Here is a 14801-nt window from a genome sequence, read left to right on the forward strand (position 1 = left end):
AGGTGAGTCTCCTCACCAAACGAATGGGTCTAAGACACCAAGCCCAACCCATTTATTTAGTTGTGATGATTATTGTGAATGTGATACTGATACATTATGTATTTATGTGAAGACCATGCAGGGGTTCCCATGGCAAGTAGTTATATGTGGTATGCTAGTTGATTGTGTGGTATTTGGTATGCTAGTTGTCTTTGTGATACTTGCATGGAAGACCCCGGGGGGTTCCTGAGGCAGTTGGATATAAGGCCATGTGGGGGTTGCCATGGCATTCCAGGCTAAGACCATGTGCGGGTCCCATGGCAGTGATCTAAGACCATGTGGGGGTTCCTATGGCATCCGGTGTAAGACCATGGAGGGTTTCCATGGCACTTTTATATGTTGGTATGTATGGCTTATAGGGTTTGTATGTGTGTACTGTAATTGATTATGTGTTATGTTGATATGATATTTGTATGGAAGACCCCAGGGGGTCCCCGTGGCAGTTAAGACCATGTAGGGGTTCCCATGGCAGTTAAGACCATGTGGGGGTTCTCATGGCAGGTAGTAAGACCATGTGGGGTTCCCATGGCAGTGGGCTAAGACCACGCAGGGGTTCCAGTGGCACCTGGAGTAAAACCCTGGAGGGTTTCCAGGGCATCCCTATTTTCTTATATGAAGGACTTGTGCAGTTGATACTGTTTATGTGATTATGTGTATAAGACCTTGGAGGGTTTCCATGGCACCCCATATGTTTGTATACATGGATATGTGATATGTGTAGCTTATACAACTAATATGGATTATGTGATAATCTGGATTATGTGGGGTAAGCTCTTGCTAACTCACTAAGCTTCGTGCTTACAGTTTTGTTTATGGTTTCAGGTATCATCAGTTTGGAAAGGAAGGGCTCGGCTTGATAGCAGCGTACACACCCGTGTTTTCCGCATTATGTGATTTTGGGACATATTTCTGATAAATGTTTCAATTAAGTAATGTTTTGAATGATTGAATGAAGTAACATTTGTGTTTCGACTAAATAAAAATGAAATTTTTACCCTTGATTTTTGGGTCGTTACATCGCACAGTGGAGCCTATGGAGCAGCAGGCTCGACATGTTATGCTTGTGGCCAGCCAGGCCACATGAGTAGGAATTGCCCCAAGAAGGGCTTGATTTGTTTCCAATGCAAGCGGACCGGTCATAAAAAGTCCGATTGTCCGAGTTTGGTTAGAGGAGGAAGAGCAGTGGCGGTGCTTGCACTCGCCATAGTGGTGAGGATTACAGATGGCTACCCGGTCAAGGCGGAAGCTCCTACGGTGAAGAGTAGCGCATTTCATCTGACTACAGAGGAGGCCCGAGTAGCGCCAGACGTCATGACTGGTATGTGATCTATTTCTCTCTTATTTATTTTATTGTTTATGCTTATATGGTTATGATATTTTATAGGAACATTTTTGGTCAATGGTTTGTCGGCTCATATTCTTTTTGATTCAGGGGCTACCCAATCATTTGTATCTCTTGCGCTCAGCAAGAAGTTTCAAGATACTCTGGGGAGTTTGGATTCCTGATAGTTTCATATTTATACACATTTCTAGGTAATATTTTAATACATTTTAAGCTATAATTTAATTAATTGAAAAGATATTTGGTACTTATAATGTTTAAAATATATTTTGCAGCCAAGAGTGGACATTATTGAAGAAAATGATTGAAACCGAGAAAAGTTAGATACTTGGAGGACTGGATCTGAAAAAGATACAAAAAGGATGTTTTTAGACAGTTTGACCCCTCTTCGGTATTTTGACCATATCTCATGACTCGTAACTCCGATTGGTGAGATTCAAAATGATCTGAAAACTAGACAAAATTTCGGACGACTTTAGTTTTCATGCCAAATGCTAATTCCAAGTTCTCACAACGTGAGGAGTATCATCTCACGACGTGAGATTGATTCTTCTGAAGATAGCTACGCGGAATGCAGTTTCCTTGCCAAAGATGAATTCTATTGATCTCACGACGTGAGACACTAATTCTCACGACATGAGACACGATTTTTGAAAACTATAAATATCCCTTAGCATATCAACTTTGAGGGGTTGGATATGATTTTCTGTAGTTATAATCGAGCTTAGAGGTCAGAAAAGTGCGAAAAACACCTTTTGGAAGGAGTGATTGTTTGAAGATCGAAAATTTGAAGATTAGAACACTACATTCGGTTTGCATTAGTTTAATTATGTCAAGTTATTATGAACTTGTGTGTTTACTTTTAGATATGAGTAGCTAAATTAGCAGACTTTCTTATTTTATTAGTTTATGGATTTATAATTGTTGTTTATGTGCTTTTGTTCGATTATTAATACCTAGCATGCTATAATTTAATACTTAAATTGCTTGAATTCATGTTCTGTGTAGCTTAGTGATTATTAAGTTACATAAACTTGAAACCTAGTGATTTAGTGACCATTGAATTGCTAGAGCTAGGATCAAACTCGGTCTTAGATAAGTAGTTAAAGTAATTGAATTTAGCTATGCTGGAGAACGTAAACTATGACTATAATTATGTTTGTTTGAATAATCTTACTTAGCCCAAACCATAATCAATAGTTGATTATGTATTTGATTGTGTGCGACCATGCATAGTTTTACATGAATTAGTGAAACATTAGTAAATTTGCACTCAAATTACTAATAATTTAGTACTTGGTAACCAACATTAATTATCTATAATTAGTAGCTAACCATAAAAGAGTAGAGGATTCGAACTAAACGGAAGTGTTTTTAATATTGATTGAATCGTAGTTAAAGAATTTAAGTTTTTTTTGAACTTGCAAAATCAGATAAAAACCAATTTAACTTTTGCTAGTCTTTAGGTTAGTTTTTAGTAACTAGATTAGATAATTAAAACTGTTCCCTATGTTTAATACCCGACTGTTTGTGCTATACTATTTGCGAAAAGGTACACTGCCCGAGTCGAATAACTAGTTAGATAGTAGGTAAAATTAAGTGTAGTAGTATTTCGACATATCAAGTTTTTGGCGCCGTTGCCAGGGAATGGCTTTTTAGTTAATTTTAATTGCTTTAGGTTAATCGATCATTTTTGTGGGGTAAAAACCGCAAAAAGTTAATTTTCTACAAAAATTAATTTTTCTGTTTGTTTAGTTTTCACGATGTGAGACTCATCTCTCACGACGTGAGTTTAGTCGTTTTCAGTTTTTATTTATTTTGTTTTTAGTTCGTTTTATTTTAAGTATTTTCAAAATCTTGATGCTTTTGACGCTTTTCTTGAAGAAGTGGAACATAAATTAGTGCGAGAAGATGAGTGATATGACTCAGACGAAGATTTAAGGGAGTTGAAAAAATGGATGGATGACATCCTTCCTGATGAACCAGAACAAGCCGAGCTAGAGATAGAAGATGAGGAATTTCATCCAGAAAGAAATTTGGAAGAGCTGGAAAGTTTGCTAGCAGAATGCTCGGACGAAGAACAAAAACAACAAGAAATTCAAGAACAACATCATGATATGATCATTACCATGACGCGAGCTCCTGATAGTTCGGTTTGTGTTTCAACATATGGGGTGACGGTTCCATCTTTGAAGAAGGTTCTGAAGAACGATAATTTTCTGACAAGTGACCAACCGGTCCCCACCATTTTTAATTTTATAGGACTAAATAGATGCTCGCTCGTTTGGCCACAAATTGAAACGATAGATCAAATTTTACAAGTTGGTATGAAGAGAGTATTTGATGAAACGAATGGATTAATAACGAGCGGATTGACCGTTTATTAAGTTGGGAGTCCAGCTCAAGACTCGCACAAAAAGAAGCTCTTATTGGGAGGCAACTCGATGCTTGAAAAATTTATATCATTTTATTTTTATTTTCTTAGTTTATTTTTTGTGTATTTATTTTTATTTTTATTTTGTTTTTAAAGACATGTAACCGGATGGTAGATGTTTGTTATAATCAATGGTTTGTTTTGTTCGCATAATTATTAGAATGTCGAGAGAAAGAAGTCGTGAGCATTAGAGATAAGAATCGAAGCCCATAATTTTTGATAAGTGTGGGGTGAATTTCGTGTACGAAAAGAGATTAGAGAAAGAGAGGGTCCAGAAAAATAGAGGTTTTAGAAGAGTCTTAATTCGTTAAGAAGTTCAATTGCATTTCACTTGGATAGAAGAATTATTGCACAATTGCAATCTGTGAAGACCCAGTTCTCACGACGTGAGCCTTTTTCTCCTCACGTCGTGAGCTCGATGCCATCAATATTCAGAATTTGATTTAGTTCGACACCACGCCGTGCCCATTCTTACCACGTCGTGACCATTAACATTGGCATTTTTATTCTACTATTCTAATCATACAATGTGGCGTATGCTTTCCCACATTGAGATGTTATGCTTTGAAGATCTTATGCACAACACTTTTTGAAGATGCAACATTTTTCCGACACATTCAAACGTATCAAGGAAGTCCAAGTTCCAGTTACATATTCAAGGTGTTCAAGTTTTCCACACTTTCAGAATTTGATCTCGCCACTACTACCCCAGGGAAGTATGTTCATTTTTCTCCCTTTTATTGCTTTCTATTATTTTATTCATATAATGGGGGCATTGTATGTAATAAGTGTGAGGTAGGGGTCGAAAAAGTGAATTTCTAGAAAAATTGAAAATTTAATTTAAAATTTTTAGACATAGATTTGAAATAATAATCTAAAAATTAATTCTAGTAATAATAATTTAAACTTAAGTTGCTAGTGTTATGTGGGATGATCCGATGCGAGCTCAAATGTTTAATTGAGCCAACATATGTTATACTATATTTGTCGCTTCCCATTTCTAGTGAAAAGTCATGAGTTATGAAAAGGTAATCTAGTAGTTTATATGACATAATATGTTTTGCAGCATGTACCTAAAATGTATCCAGGAGAGCTTATGTATTCATTGCACTTAGACTAATATCTTTAACCAATAATGGTTGAAGTTAAGCTCCCTGGCTTAAGCATATAGGTTTTGAGCGAAAAAGTGAGGTATATATAAGAAAAAAAAAGAGAGAGAAATTACAAAAGTTGAAAGAATTTTTGGAGCTATCAAAGTATGAAGATCAAAAGATCAAAATTCTGAAGATACCAAAAATCAAACAAAAAGGTCGTGAATTCAAAGAAATAAAAGACCAATTATTCAAAAAAGTGAAGAATTCTGATAGCTCCATTGTGGTATCTAAAGTTGTAATTTTTCTAGATTATGTATGCTTGGGTAGCTTAACCAAAAATACCTTGAGGTTAAGAAAGATTTATGAGGATTGATTTGGAAGGTTGCAAAAATGAGTGTCATATAAGCTAAGGGGTGAAGGTTCATAAGGATTGTGAGTAGCTTGGATTGGGGAAGTTTTTTAGGAACCTTAGACACAAATATACGCATTGAGGTCTTGGTATAATGATTGAGTTCAAAATGGATTGTCTTATGTGATATTGGTGATGAAAGTTTAACTTAAAAGATTAGTTTTGCTTGGGGGCAAGCAAAAGATAAGTGTGTGGTATTTTGATAGTGTCATATTTATACACATTTCTAGGCAATATTTTAATACATTTTAAGCTATAATTTAGTTAATTGCAAATATATTTGGTACTTATAATGTTTAAATTATATTTTGCAGCCAAAAGTGGACATTCTCGAAGAAAATGATTGAAACTGACAAAAGTTGGATACTTGGAGGAGTGGATCTGAAAAAGATACAAAAAGGATGTTGTTAGACAGATTGAACCCTTGTCGGTATTTTGACAATATCTCATGACTCATAACTCCGATTGACGAGATTCAAAATGATCTGAAAACTAGACAAAATTCCGGACGACTTTCGTTTTTGTGCTAAATGCTAATTTCCAGTTCTTATGAAGTGAGGAATATTATCTCACGACATGAGATTGATTCTTCTAGAATATAGCTACGCGGAATGCACTTTCCTTGTTGAACATGAATTCTACTGATCTCATGACGTGAGACACTAATTCTCACGATGTGAGATGTGATTTTTGGAAACTATAAATATCTCTTAGCATATCGACTTTTAGGGGTTGGATATGATTTCCTAGAGTTACAATCGAGCTTAGAGGTCAGAAAAGTGTGAAAACACCTTTTGGAAGGAGAGATTGTTTGAAGATTACAAATTTAAAAAAAATATATTTTTTTTATTTAAATTAAAAAAAACAAGTCATAATCAAAAGCATAGTAAAGTACCAATCTAGAAAGTTAATTTTGTTCTTCTCATTCTTCCTTGATATTAAAACCAAATTCTTAGCCTTCTAAACATCTGAAAACGATTTCTGAACTTTTCTCCAACCAACCAACATCTCCAATTCATAGGGATCAAGGATATATATAATTCTCGAAATAGCGCTACTCACATTGTGAGCATAGGAGGCTCACGTTGTGAGTCCAATGATTATCCGTTTCCAATACGGACTTTTACTTCGCGATGTCTATCTTGTAGAATGTTCGAGCTCACGTCGTGAGATTGAACTCCTCATGTCGTAAGAACGCTTTTTGCTGGATTTTTCATCTTTTAAGCTCTTAAACTCCAAAGTTCCAATCTTTAACAATTTCAGTCCTTCTTCAAAATGTTCTCTATTGGATGCAAAACATGGTTTAACCATATAAGTACCATTTATCTATGCAAATAACCAAAATATTAATGAAAAATGTAAATAAATATTGCAAAAAAATATGTATAAATATGGCAATATCAATTCCCTAGTTGAGGTGGAGATTGCGGATTATCTTACTGTGAGGGTCGTGAGGGTATTTCGGAGGAGTGTTCTAAATATGTTCGGGGAGAGATTTCTTATTGATTTGGTTTCGATTCCTCTGAGAGGATTGAAGGTGATCATCGAGATGGATTGGTTGGGGCCCAATGGGGACATGATAGATTGCGAGCGTCAACTGGTGAGAGTTTGAACCCCAAGCAGGGGAGAACTGGTTATCGATAGGGAGAGAGCCTCACATGGGCCAATACTTTGTTCGGCTACGAGGGATAAGAGACTCCTTCAGCAGGGTTGTTCATGATTTTTGGCTTGTGTCTTGGATACGAGGGTGGGGGCCACATCAGAGACGAGCAAAGTACCTATTATGCGAGATTTTCCAGACATAGTTCAAGAGGAGTTTCCTGGGGTGCCTCCCGGGAGGCAAAGTGAAGTTTCGTGTTGATTTGGTGCCTGGTACGACTCCGATAGCCAATATGTCATATCGTGTAGCTCCACCTGAGATGTAGGAGTTGTCTATGCAGCTTCAGAAGCTTCTATACAGGGGATTCATTTATCCGAGCAATTCCCCGAGGGGAGCACTATAACGCCCGCAGATTCGGGATAGTCAATTTAGAGATAATAAGTGTCAGAAACGCGGAAATCGGAATTATAATGAATAAGTTATGGCCCGTCGAAGTTTTACGGCTAAACCGGCACGACACCGCGTAACGTAATAAGTGAAATTTTGATAAATTACTTTTTAGACTTAGGGATCTAAAAAAAGTTGTATTATATGTTAAACCGAGAACGTGCATAAAAAGAACATCCAAATCTAACTTTGTATGAGAAAGTTATTGTCACACCCCCAAACCAAGGATGGCGAAAACGTCCGGGGGTGGAGGACTTCATGTGTAGTATCATAACAACAATGACAATAGTGATGAAAGTAAACACAACCAACATATATATATATATAATTGAAAGAGTTACATCATTGTATGAATTACATGTTTCAAAATCAATTACAATATGTTGACAAAATATGATAAGTTGACGCCTCAACGTCCCATCCTCAAAAGTACTTTGTTACCTCTTTAGCGATTTCCTGAGAATACAAGTAGTTTGAAAAAGTGTCAACACAATGGTTGGTGAGTTCATAAGTTTTTGTATATGATTATGAAAAAAAGCTTGTCTCGTAATTGTATAGTTATTCCAGAAAAAATCCGATATTTTCCTTAAAATGAATACTGTAGTCTTGTATCCAAAGACTGAAACGTATGAGTAATCTTCCTTATTTACAGAAATAACGTGAGTTTATTTAAATATAAACGCGTATGATATTAGTGAATTTCCCGTAAATTCTTAAGTTTGTTAATACTTTCTGTGAGTTATTATAACCATACTATGACCTAGGTGGCCTGAAAACGACGTTCTTCGGGCGTCGTAGAACTGAAATGACACTTGTCACCACAGACCTGCCGGTCTAGCTGTTGCAAGCAGCTCTGGTGTGGGTTTGTCAAGCCCAATATAGATCTATATACAACTATCACGCTCTCCCTCCAGGAGACTCTCGTTACAATATAGGACTTGTGATTTATACGAAGCAAATGTCTCACAAAGTTATTAACGAATTTACACTTAACATAATGAAAGTTTCCCTTTTGTATAAATGTACTCTTATGAAATGTATGCATTTGGAAATGTATCATAAACTATACCTATTATAGTTTATCAAAACAAGGGTAGTAAAAGCAAAGTACGTAAACTATACTTAACATAGTTTTAATAAAATGTTTGTGTGTAATGGGTATACTTCAATAATAACCCTTTGTTTAATCTATGCTTTATTTAGTGAAAATCCATTTGTTAACTAGTGTATATCTAGATACTAACACAAGAATGTCATATATTGCAATAACACAAAAACACATAATAATATACACCTTGCTCAACATGTTACAAAGTGAAATGAAATTGCTAGTGCTTTTCTGATTCTAACATTTTCTGTAACTGTTATTAGAGAATTTGTAGAAAAATCATAAAATGTCCAAATCAAGTTCTGTAACTTCTGAGAGTTTGGAAAATGAGTCTAGTTTGTTCATAATTTTTATTATAATTTTTAATGACCTCTTACTTGTGTGAAAAAGTCCATAATCGCAGACTGGTCCATATTGATGTTTAAAATGATAGGCAGTTTTGTAAAATTCACCATAAATTGTAGAAAAATCGTATGGAGATGTGAAAGTAGTCATTTTAAAGCTACGAAGTGGAACTACATGCACCTAAAACAGTTTTGAAAACTAAAATGTTTAAGTTGTCCAAAACAGTCTGTGAATGGAGTTGAACTTTTCTGATGAAGGCTGTTAGAAAAGTTTAGTTATGTTCTTGGTGTTTTAACTTGTATTCCCCCCCCCCCCCCTAAAAACTTGAGAAAACATGAAAATGTAGGGGTATGAACTCACCTTGAGTGATTTCAGTAGGTAAGTGTTGAAGAAGAGAAGTGTTCAACCCAAGAACACTTGAAGAATCACTTGAAGATTCGAAGATCTAACAAGAATGTGATGATGTTTGTGTAAGCAATCTATGATTTTGAGTAGGAGGATGTGTAATAATCATAAGAAAGATGATGATACTTACTAATTATAGGAGAAGAGTCTTGGAGTATGCCTTGAAATTCTCAAATTAGAGAGAAAAAGATGAGAGAGTTTGGAGTGTGATTCTTGGTAAAAATGAGAGAATGATTAAAGTGTGAGGAGAGAGGATGGATGTCCGAGCCCTAAGAACGTGGGAATAGTTGAAAATAGTGAGAAAGGACCTATGAAGTGACTAGGGTTGGGCTGGTGGTGAATAGTGACATGGAGTGGGTATGGGAGTGGTTGCTTGTGTCATAGAAATAAGTAAAGTCAACACTCTACCTTTGTACTTCACCCACTCTCTTTTGGATAAGGTTTTATCCTTAAAAATGTGATTAATTAATAGTTAAGGGTCCTTATATGTTAAAATAAAGTTTTGGGTGAAAATCCTATGTTAAAACAATTAAAAACGGGCCTAAAACGCGAATTTAATTGAAAACCAGGAAGAAAAGCATTCCCAGCGAGACCTCTCGGTCCTAGGCCGAGGTTCGGTCCTTGCTGGTGCCGAGTCGGAAGTGGGTTGTGAACCAGAGGCGAGATGCGAAGGGTCCTAGGCCGAGGGTTCGGTCCGAAGCTCAGAAGCGAGGGTCAGAAGCGAAAGTGGTCAGAAGGTTCGGTTCGGTTCTTCTTCATCAGGAGGGTTCGGTTCGGCAGCCTTCTTCATCAGGAGGGTTGGTTCCTAAGAGGACTTTCGGTTCCTAAGAGGGGTTTCGGTTCCTTAAGTCCGTTTTTCGCTTACACTTCCGTTTTTGGGCTGTTTTCGCCAAATTCGAGGGTCGGGATGCCCCGAGTGATTATAGAAAGTTGGGAGAGATTTCGAGAGAGATTTGAGAGAGATTCCACATACTCAGAGAGATTTGGGAGAGATTTGACATTCTTGGAGAGATTTCACATACAGAGAGATATTTGGGAGAGATTTCACATACTTAGAGAGAGTTAGGAGAGATTTGACATACTTGGAGATATTTCACATACAGAGATATATTTGGGAGAGATCTCACATACTTAGAGAGATTTGGGAGAGATTTGACATACTTGGAGAGATTTCACATACAGAGAGATATTTGGGAGAGATTTCACATACTTAGAGAGATTTGGGAGAGATTCTCGATAAGAAGAGATAGAGTGAAAACGATTGAGAGCGGTTTCGTATGTGACGAATGTGAGTGTTCGGCTTCGCAATGCAAGGTCCGTAAGCCCCGTTATGCCATGTTTTAGGATCTTACACACTCCCTATGAGTATGCAACATTGTTTTATGGTTCTTGTTCATTGTTTAGCACTAAGGTTAAAGAAATTTAAACACACGAACTTTCCAAGCGATGTTTTCTCATTAAGATAGTGAGTTATACAGAAATTACATAATGCAAACCCTAATATACAAGTTTTAATAGAGCTGACCGGTTTGACTCGTTGACTTTGTCTGGCTTTGACTTGACCCGAATTTGACTATTGTCACATCATCCCCCCGTTAGAGGGAATTTCGTCCCAAAATTTACGCTTTGGCCGGGACTTCAAGAGTTTAGGAAAAGATGCGGGTACTTTTGTTTCATTTGGTCTTCGCGCTCCCAGTTGAACTCAGATCCTCGTTTAGCGTTCCATCAAACTTTCACGATGGGAATACAACTTTGTTTCGTTCTTTTGACCTCCCGATCCATAATCTCAACTGGCTCCTCTACGAAGTGGAGATTTTCGTTAACTTCGATCTCGTTAAGAGGTATTACAAGTGTCTCGTCAGACAGACACTTCTTTAAGTTGGATACGTGAAATGTGGGGTGTATGTTATTAAGTTCTTGAGGTAATCGGAGTTTGTACGCCACAGGATCAATCCTGACGAGGATTTCGAACGGTCCAATGTACCTCGGGTTTAGTTTCCCACGTTTACCGAAACGTATCATTCCTTTCCAAGGGGAAACTTTTAGTAATACCCGATCTCCGACCTGGAATTCTAAGGGTTTGCGTCACTTGTCCGCGTAACTCTTTTGCCGATCTCGGGAGGCCTTCAGCCTTTCTCGGATTTGAACAATCTTTTCTGTGGTCTCCCTTATAATTTCAGGACCAGTGAGGGTGCTATTAGGGACTTGCCCCTAGCTATCTGAGTATCCCCCACTTCGGCCCAACATAGGGGTGATCTGCACTTGCGACCGTAGAGAGCTTCGAATGGAGCGACTTTAATGCTGGTGTGATAGCTGTTATTGTAGGAGAATTCAATCAGCGGCAAATGGGTATCCCATGCTTTACCAAAGTCTATCACACAGGCCCTCAACATGTCTTCTAATGTTTGTATAGTGCGCTCGCTTTGCCCGTCGGTTTGAGGATGGTAGGCCGTACTCATGTCTAGCCTAGTTCCCAAGGATTTCTGCAGGGACTGCCAAAATCGCGAAGTGAACCTACTATCTCGGTCTGGGATAATAGATATTGGTACACCATGCAGTCGCACAATCTCCTTGATGTATATCCTGGTTAACTTCTCCATCTTGTCGGTTTCCTTTATTGGCAGGAAGTGCGCAGACTTGGTCAATCTGTCTACGATTACCCATATAGTGTCAAACCCGCCTGAAGTCTTAGGCAACTTGGTTATGAAGTCCATGGTTATCTGTTCCCACTTCCATTCCGGTATATCAGGCTATTGTAGTAGTCCTGAGGGTTTCTGGTATTCCACCTTGACCTTGGCGCAAGTCAGACACTTGCCCACATAAGTAGCAATCTCGGCTTTCATATTCGGCCACCAGTATAACTTTTTTAGGTCTAGATACATCTTGTCTGACCCTGGATGGATGGAGTATCGAGTCTTGTGTGCTTCATTCATGACCACGTCTCGGATCCCACCGAACTTCGGTGTCCAGATTCGGTTACTGAGATAACGAGTTCCGTCATCCTTGACTTCTAAGTTCTTATCCATTCCCCTTAATACCTCACCTTCCACATTCTCTGGTTTCAAGGCTTCTATTTGGGCTTCCCTGATTTGCGTGGTCAGGTGGGAATGGATGTTCATGGTTAAGGATCTTACTCGGCGGCCCGAGTATTCCTTCTTGCTTAGGGCATCAGCCACTACATTGGCCTTACCCGGGTGGTAGCGAATTTCGCACTCATAGTCGTTTAGCAGTTCAACCCATCTCCGTTGCCGCATGTTGAGCTCTTTTTGATTGAGGATATGCTGAAGACTTTTGTGATCGGTGAAGATGGTGCATTTTGTGTCGTAGAGGTAGTGTCTCCAGATCTTTAAGGCGAACACTACCGCCCCCAGTTCAAGGTCATGGGTAGTGTAATTAACTTCGTGTGTTTTAAGTTGTCTTGACGCGTAGGCGATGACTTTCCCTCTCTGCATGAGCACGCATCCGAGGCCTTGATTTGAAGCATCGCAATATACCACGAAGTCATCAGTTCCTTCTGGAAGAGACAAAACTGGTGCGCTGCATAGGGCTTGTTTTAATGTCTGGAAAGCGGCTTCTTGTTTATCTCCCCACTTAAATACCACACCTTTTTGAGTCAGGGTGGTGAGTGGTTTGGCGATCTTGGAGAAGTTTTGTATGAATCTTCAGTAGTAGCCGGCGAGCCCTAAAAATTGTCGAATTTCCGTCGGCGTTGTAGGTGCTGACCAGTTTTTGATAGCTTTGATTTTAGAGGGGTCCACGTGTATCCCCTTCTCGCTAACCACATGGCCAAGAAAATTCACTTCTCTGATCCAGAATTCGCACTTAGAGAATTTGGCGTAAAGCTTCTCAGCCCTTAGTGTTTCCAAGATTAGTCGGAGATGTTGACGGTGCTCTTCCTCGCTTCGGGAGTAGATTAAAATATCGTCGATGAATACAATCACGAATTTGTCTAAGTAGGGTCGACACACTCGATTCATCAGGTCCATAAATACCACCGGTGCGTTCGTTAATCCGAAGGGCATTACCACAAACTCATAGTGCCCGTAGCGAGTTCTGAACGCAGTCTTGGGAATATCCTCTTCTTGAACTCGTAGTTGATGATAACCCGACCTCAGGTCGATTTTTGAAAAGTAGCTTGCTCCTTGGAGTTGGTCGAAGAGGTCATCGATTCGGGGCAGGGGATATCGGTTCTTGATAGTGAGTTTTTTTAGCTCCCGGTAGTCTATGCACATGCGAAAAGATCCGTCCTTCTTTTTTACAAACAGGGCCGGTGCTCCCCAGGGTGAGAAGCTTGGCCTGATGAATCCTTTGCTCAACAATTCATTTAACTGGCTGGAAAGTTCTTGCATTTCTGCCGGTGCTAAGCGGTATGGAGCCTTGGCGACGGGGGTAGCTCCTGGGATTAAGTCGATCCGGAATTCGACTTGTCGTGCGAGGGGTACAACTGGAAGATCTTCGGGGAATACATCGGGGTAGTTGCACACTTCGGGAATGTCGTTGATATCCCTCACCTCTTGTTTCGTATCTACTACGTGGGCTAGAAATGCGTGGTATTCCTTTCGGAGATACTTTTGGGCTTTGACGCAAGAGATGATTTGCAAATTTGAATTGGGTTTGTCGCCATAGATGAAGAGGGTTTCGCCATTTGGCAGATTAAGGCGAACGACCCTTTTGTAACATAGAATGTCGGCACGATGGGAAATTAACCAATCCATACTGATGATTATGTCAAAGCATTTTATTGTGATCGGCATCAGGTCTACTTTAAACGAATGGTTGTCTAGAGTGAGGGTACACCCTAAGTATATATCATTAGTGTGCTCTTCTTTCCCATTAGCCATTTCTACTACGTATGTATCTTTTAATGAATGAGGGGTTTGTTTTAGTAATTGTTTGAATTCATGGCTCACAAAACTCCTCTCTGCTCCACTATCAAATAGTACGCATGCATATGTGTTATTGAGGAGAAACGTACCAGAAACCACCGAGGGGTCCTTGACCGCTTCTCCGTGTCCCATCGTTAGGACTCTCCCTACAGCACCAACATTAGGAGCTTGTGCCTTGGGGCAGTTTCTCCTGAAGTGTCCTGCTTCACCACATTCATAGCAGGTTTGGCTTGCCCCCGCATTGGCAACTTGGTTGTTCGGTCGTGCTGGCGCTTTACAGAAACGAGCGGTATGCCCTTTCTTGTCGCAGTTTTTGTAGTGCATTTCCCTACAAGCACCCTTGTGGTGGTAGTTGCACTTGTTGCACTTGGGGAGATTTCCAGCATATTGCTTTGGTGGCGCTGGAGCGGTAGCAGTAGTGGCTGCACGGACAGCAACAGTCTATTGCTTCTTTGTGGGGTCCTGTGTCGGTTGTTTCTTTTTACTGTTCCAGAACTTTCTCTTGTTGTTCCCTCCTTTTTTTTTGGTCGGTGGTGGCGACCATGATGCCACGGCTGGCCCTATGATCGATAAGTTGATGTGCCAATTCCTTGGCACTTTCAAAGGTAGTAGGTTTCGAGGCCAGAACACTATCATGAATCTGGGATGATAGCCCCCAAAGGTATCGTTCTACCTTTTTCTCCTCCGGAGTG

At 39.2% G+C, this 14801-nt stretch overlaps 1 long non-coding RNA gene across 1 annotated transcript; it reads left to right on the top strand.

Moving 5' to 3' along the window:
• The first annotated feature begins 463 nt into the window (after positions 1 to 463).
• LOC111885507 (uncharacterized) lies at positions 464 to 2247 on the top strand. Its single transcript, XR_002848124.3, has 3 exons — positions 464 to 1357; positions 1472 to 1572; positions 1657 to 2247. It is a non-coding gene; the product is annotated as an uncharacterized LOC111885507 (long non-coding RNA).
• Positions 2248 to 14801: the final 12554 nt, after the last annotated feature.

The sequence above is a fragment of the Lactuca sativa genome, chromosome 9 (genome assembly GCF_002870075.4).
Source record: "Lactuca sativa cultivar Salinas chromosome 9, Lsat_Salinas_v11, whole genome shotgun sequence".
Lineage (NCBI taxonomy): Eukaryota > Viridiplantae > Streptophyta > Magnoliopsida > Asterales > Asteraceae > Lactuca > Lactuca sativa.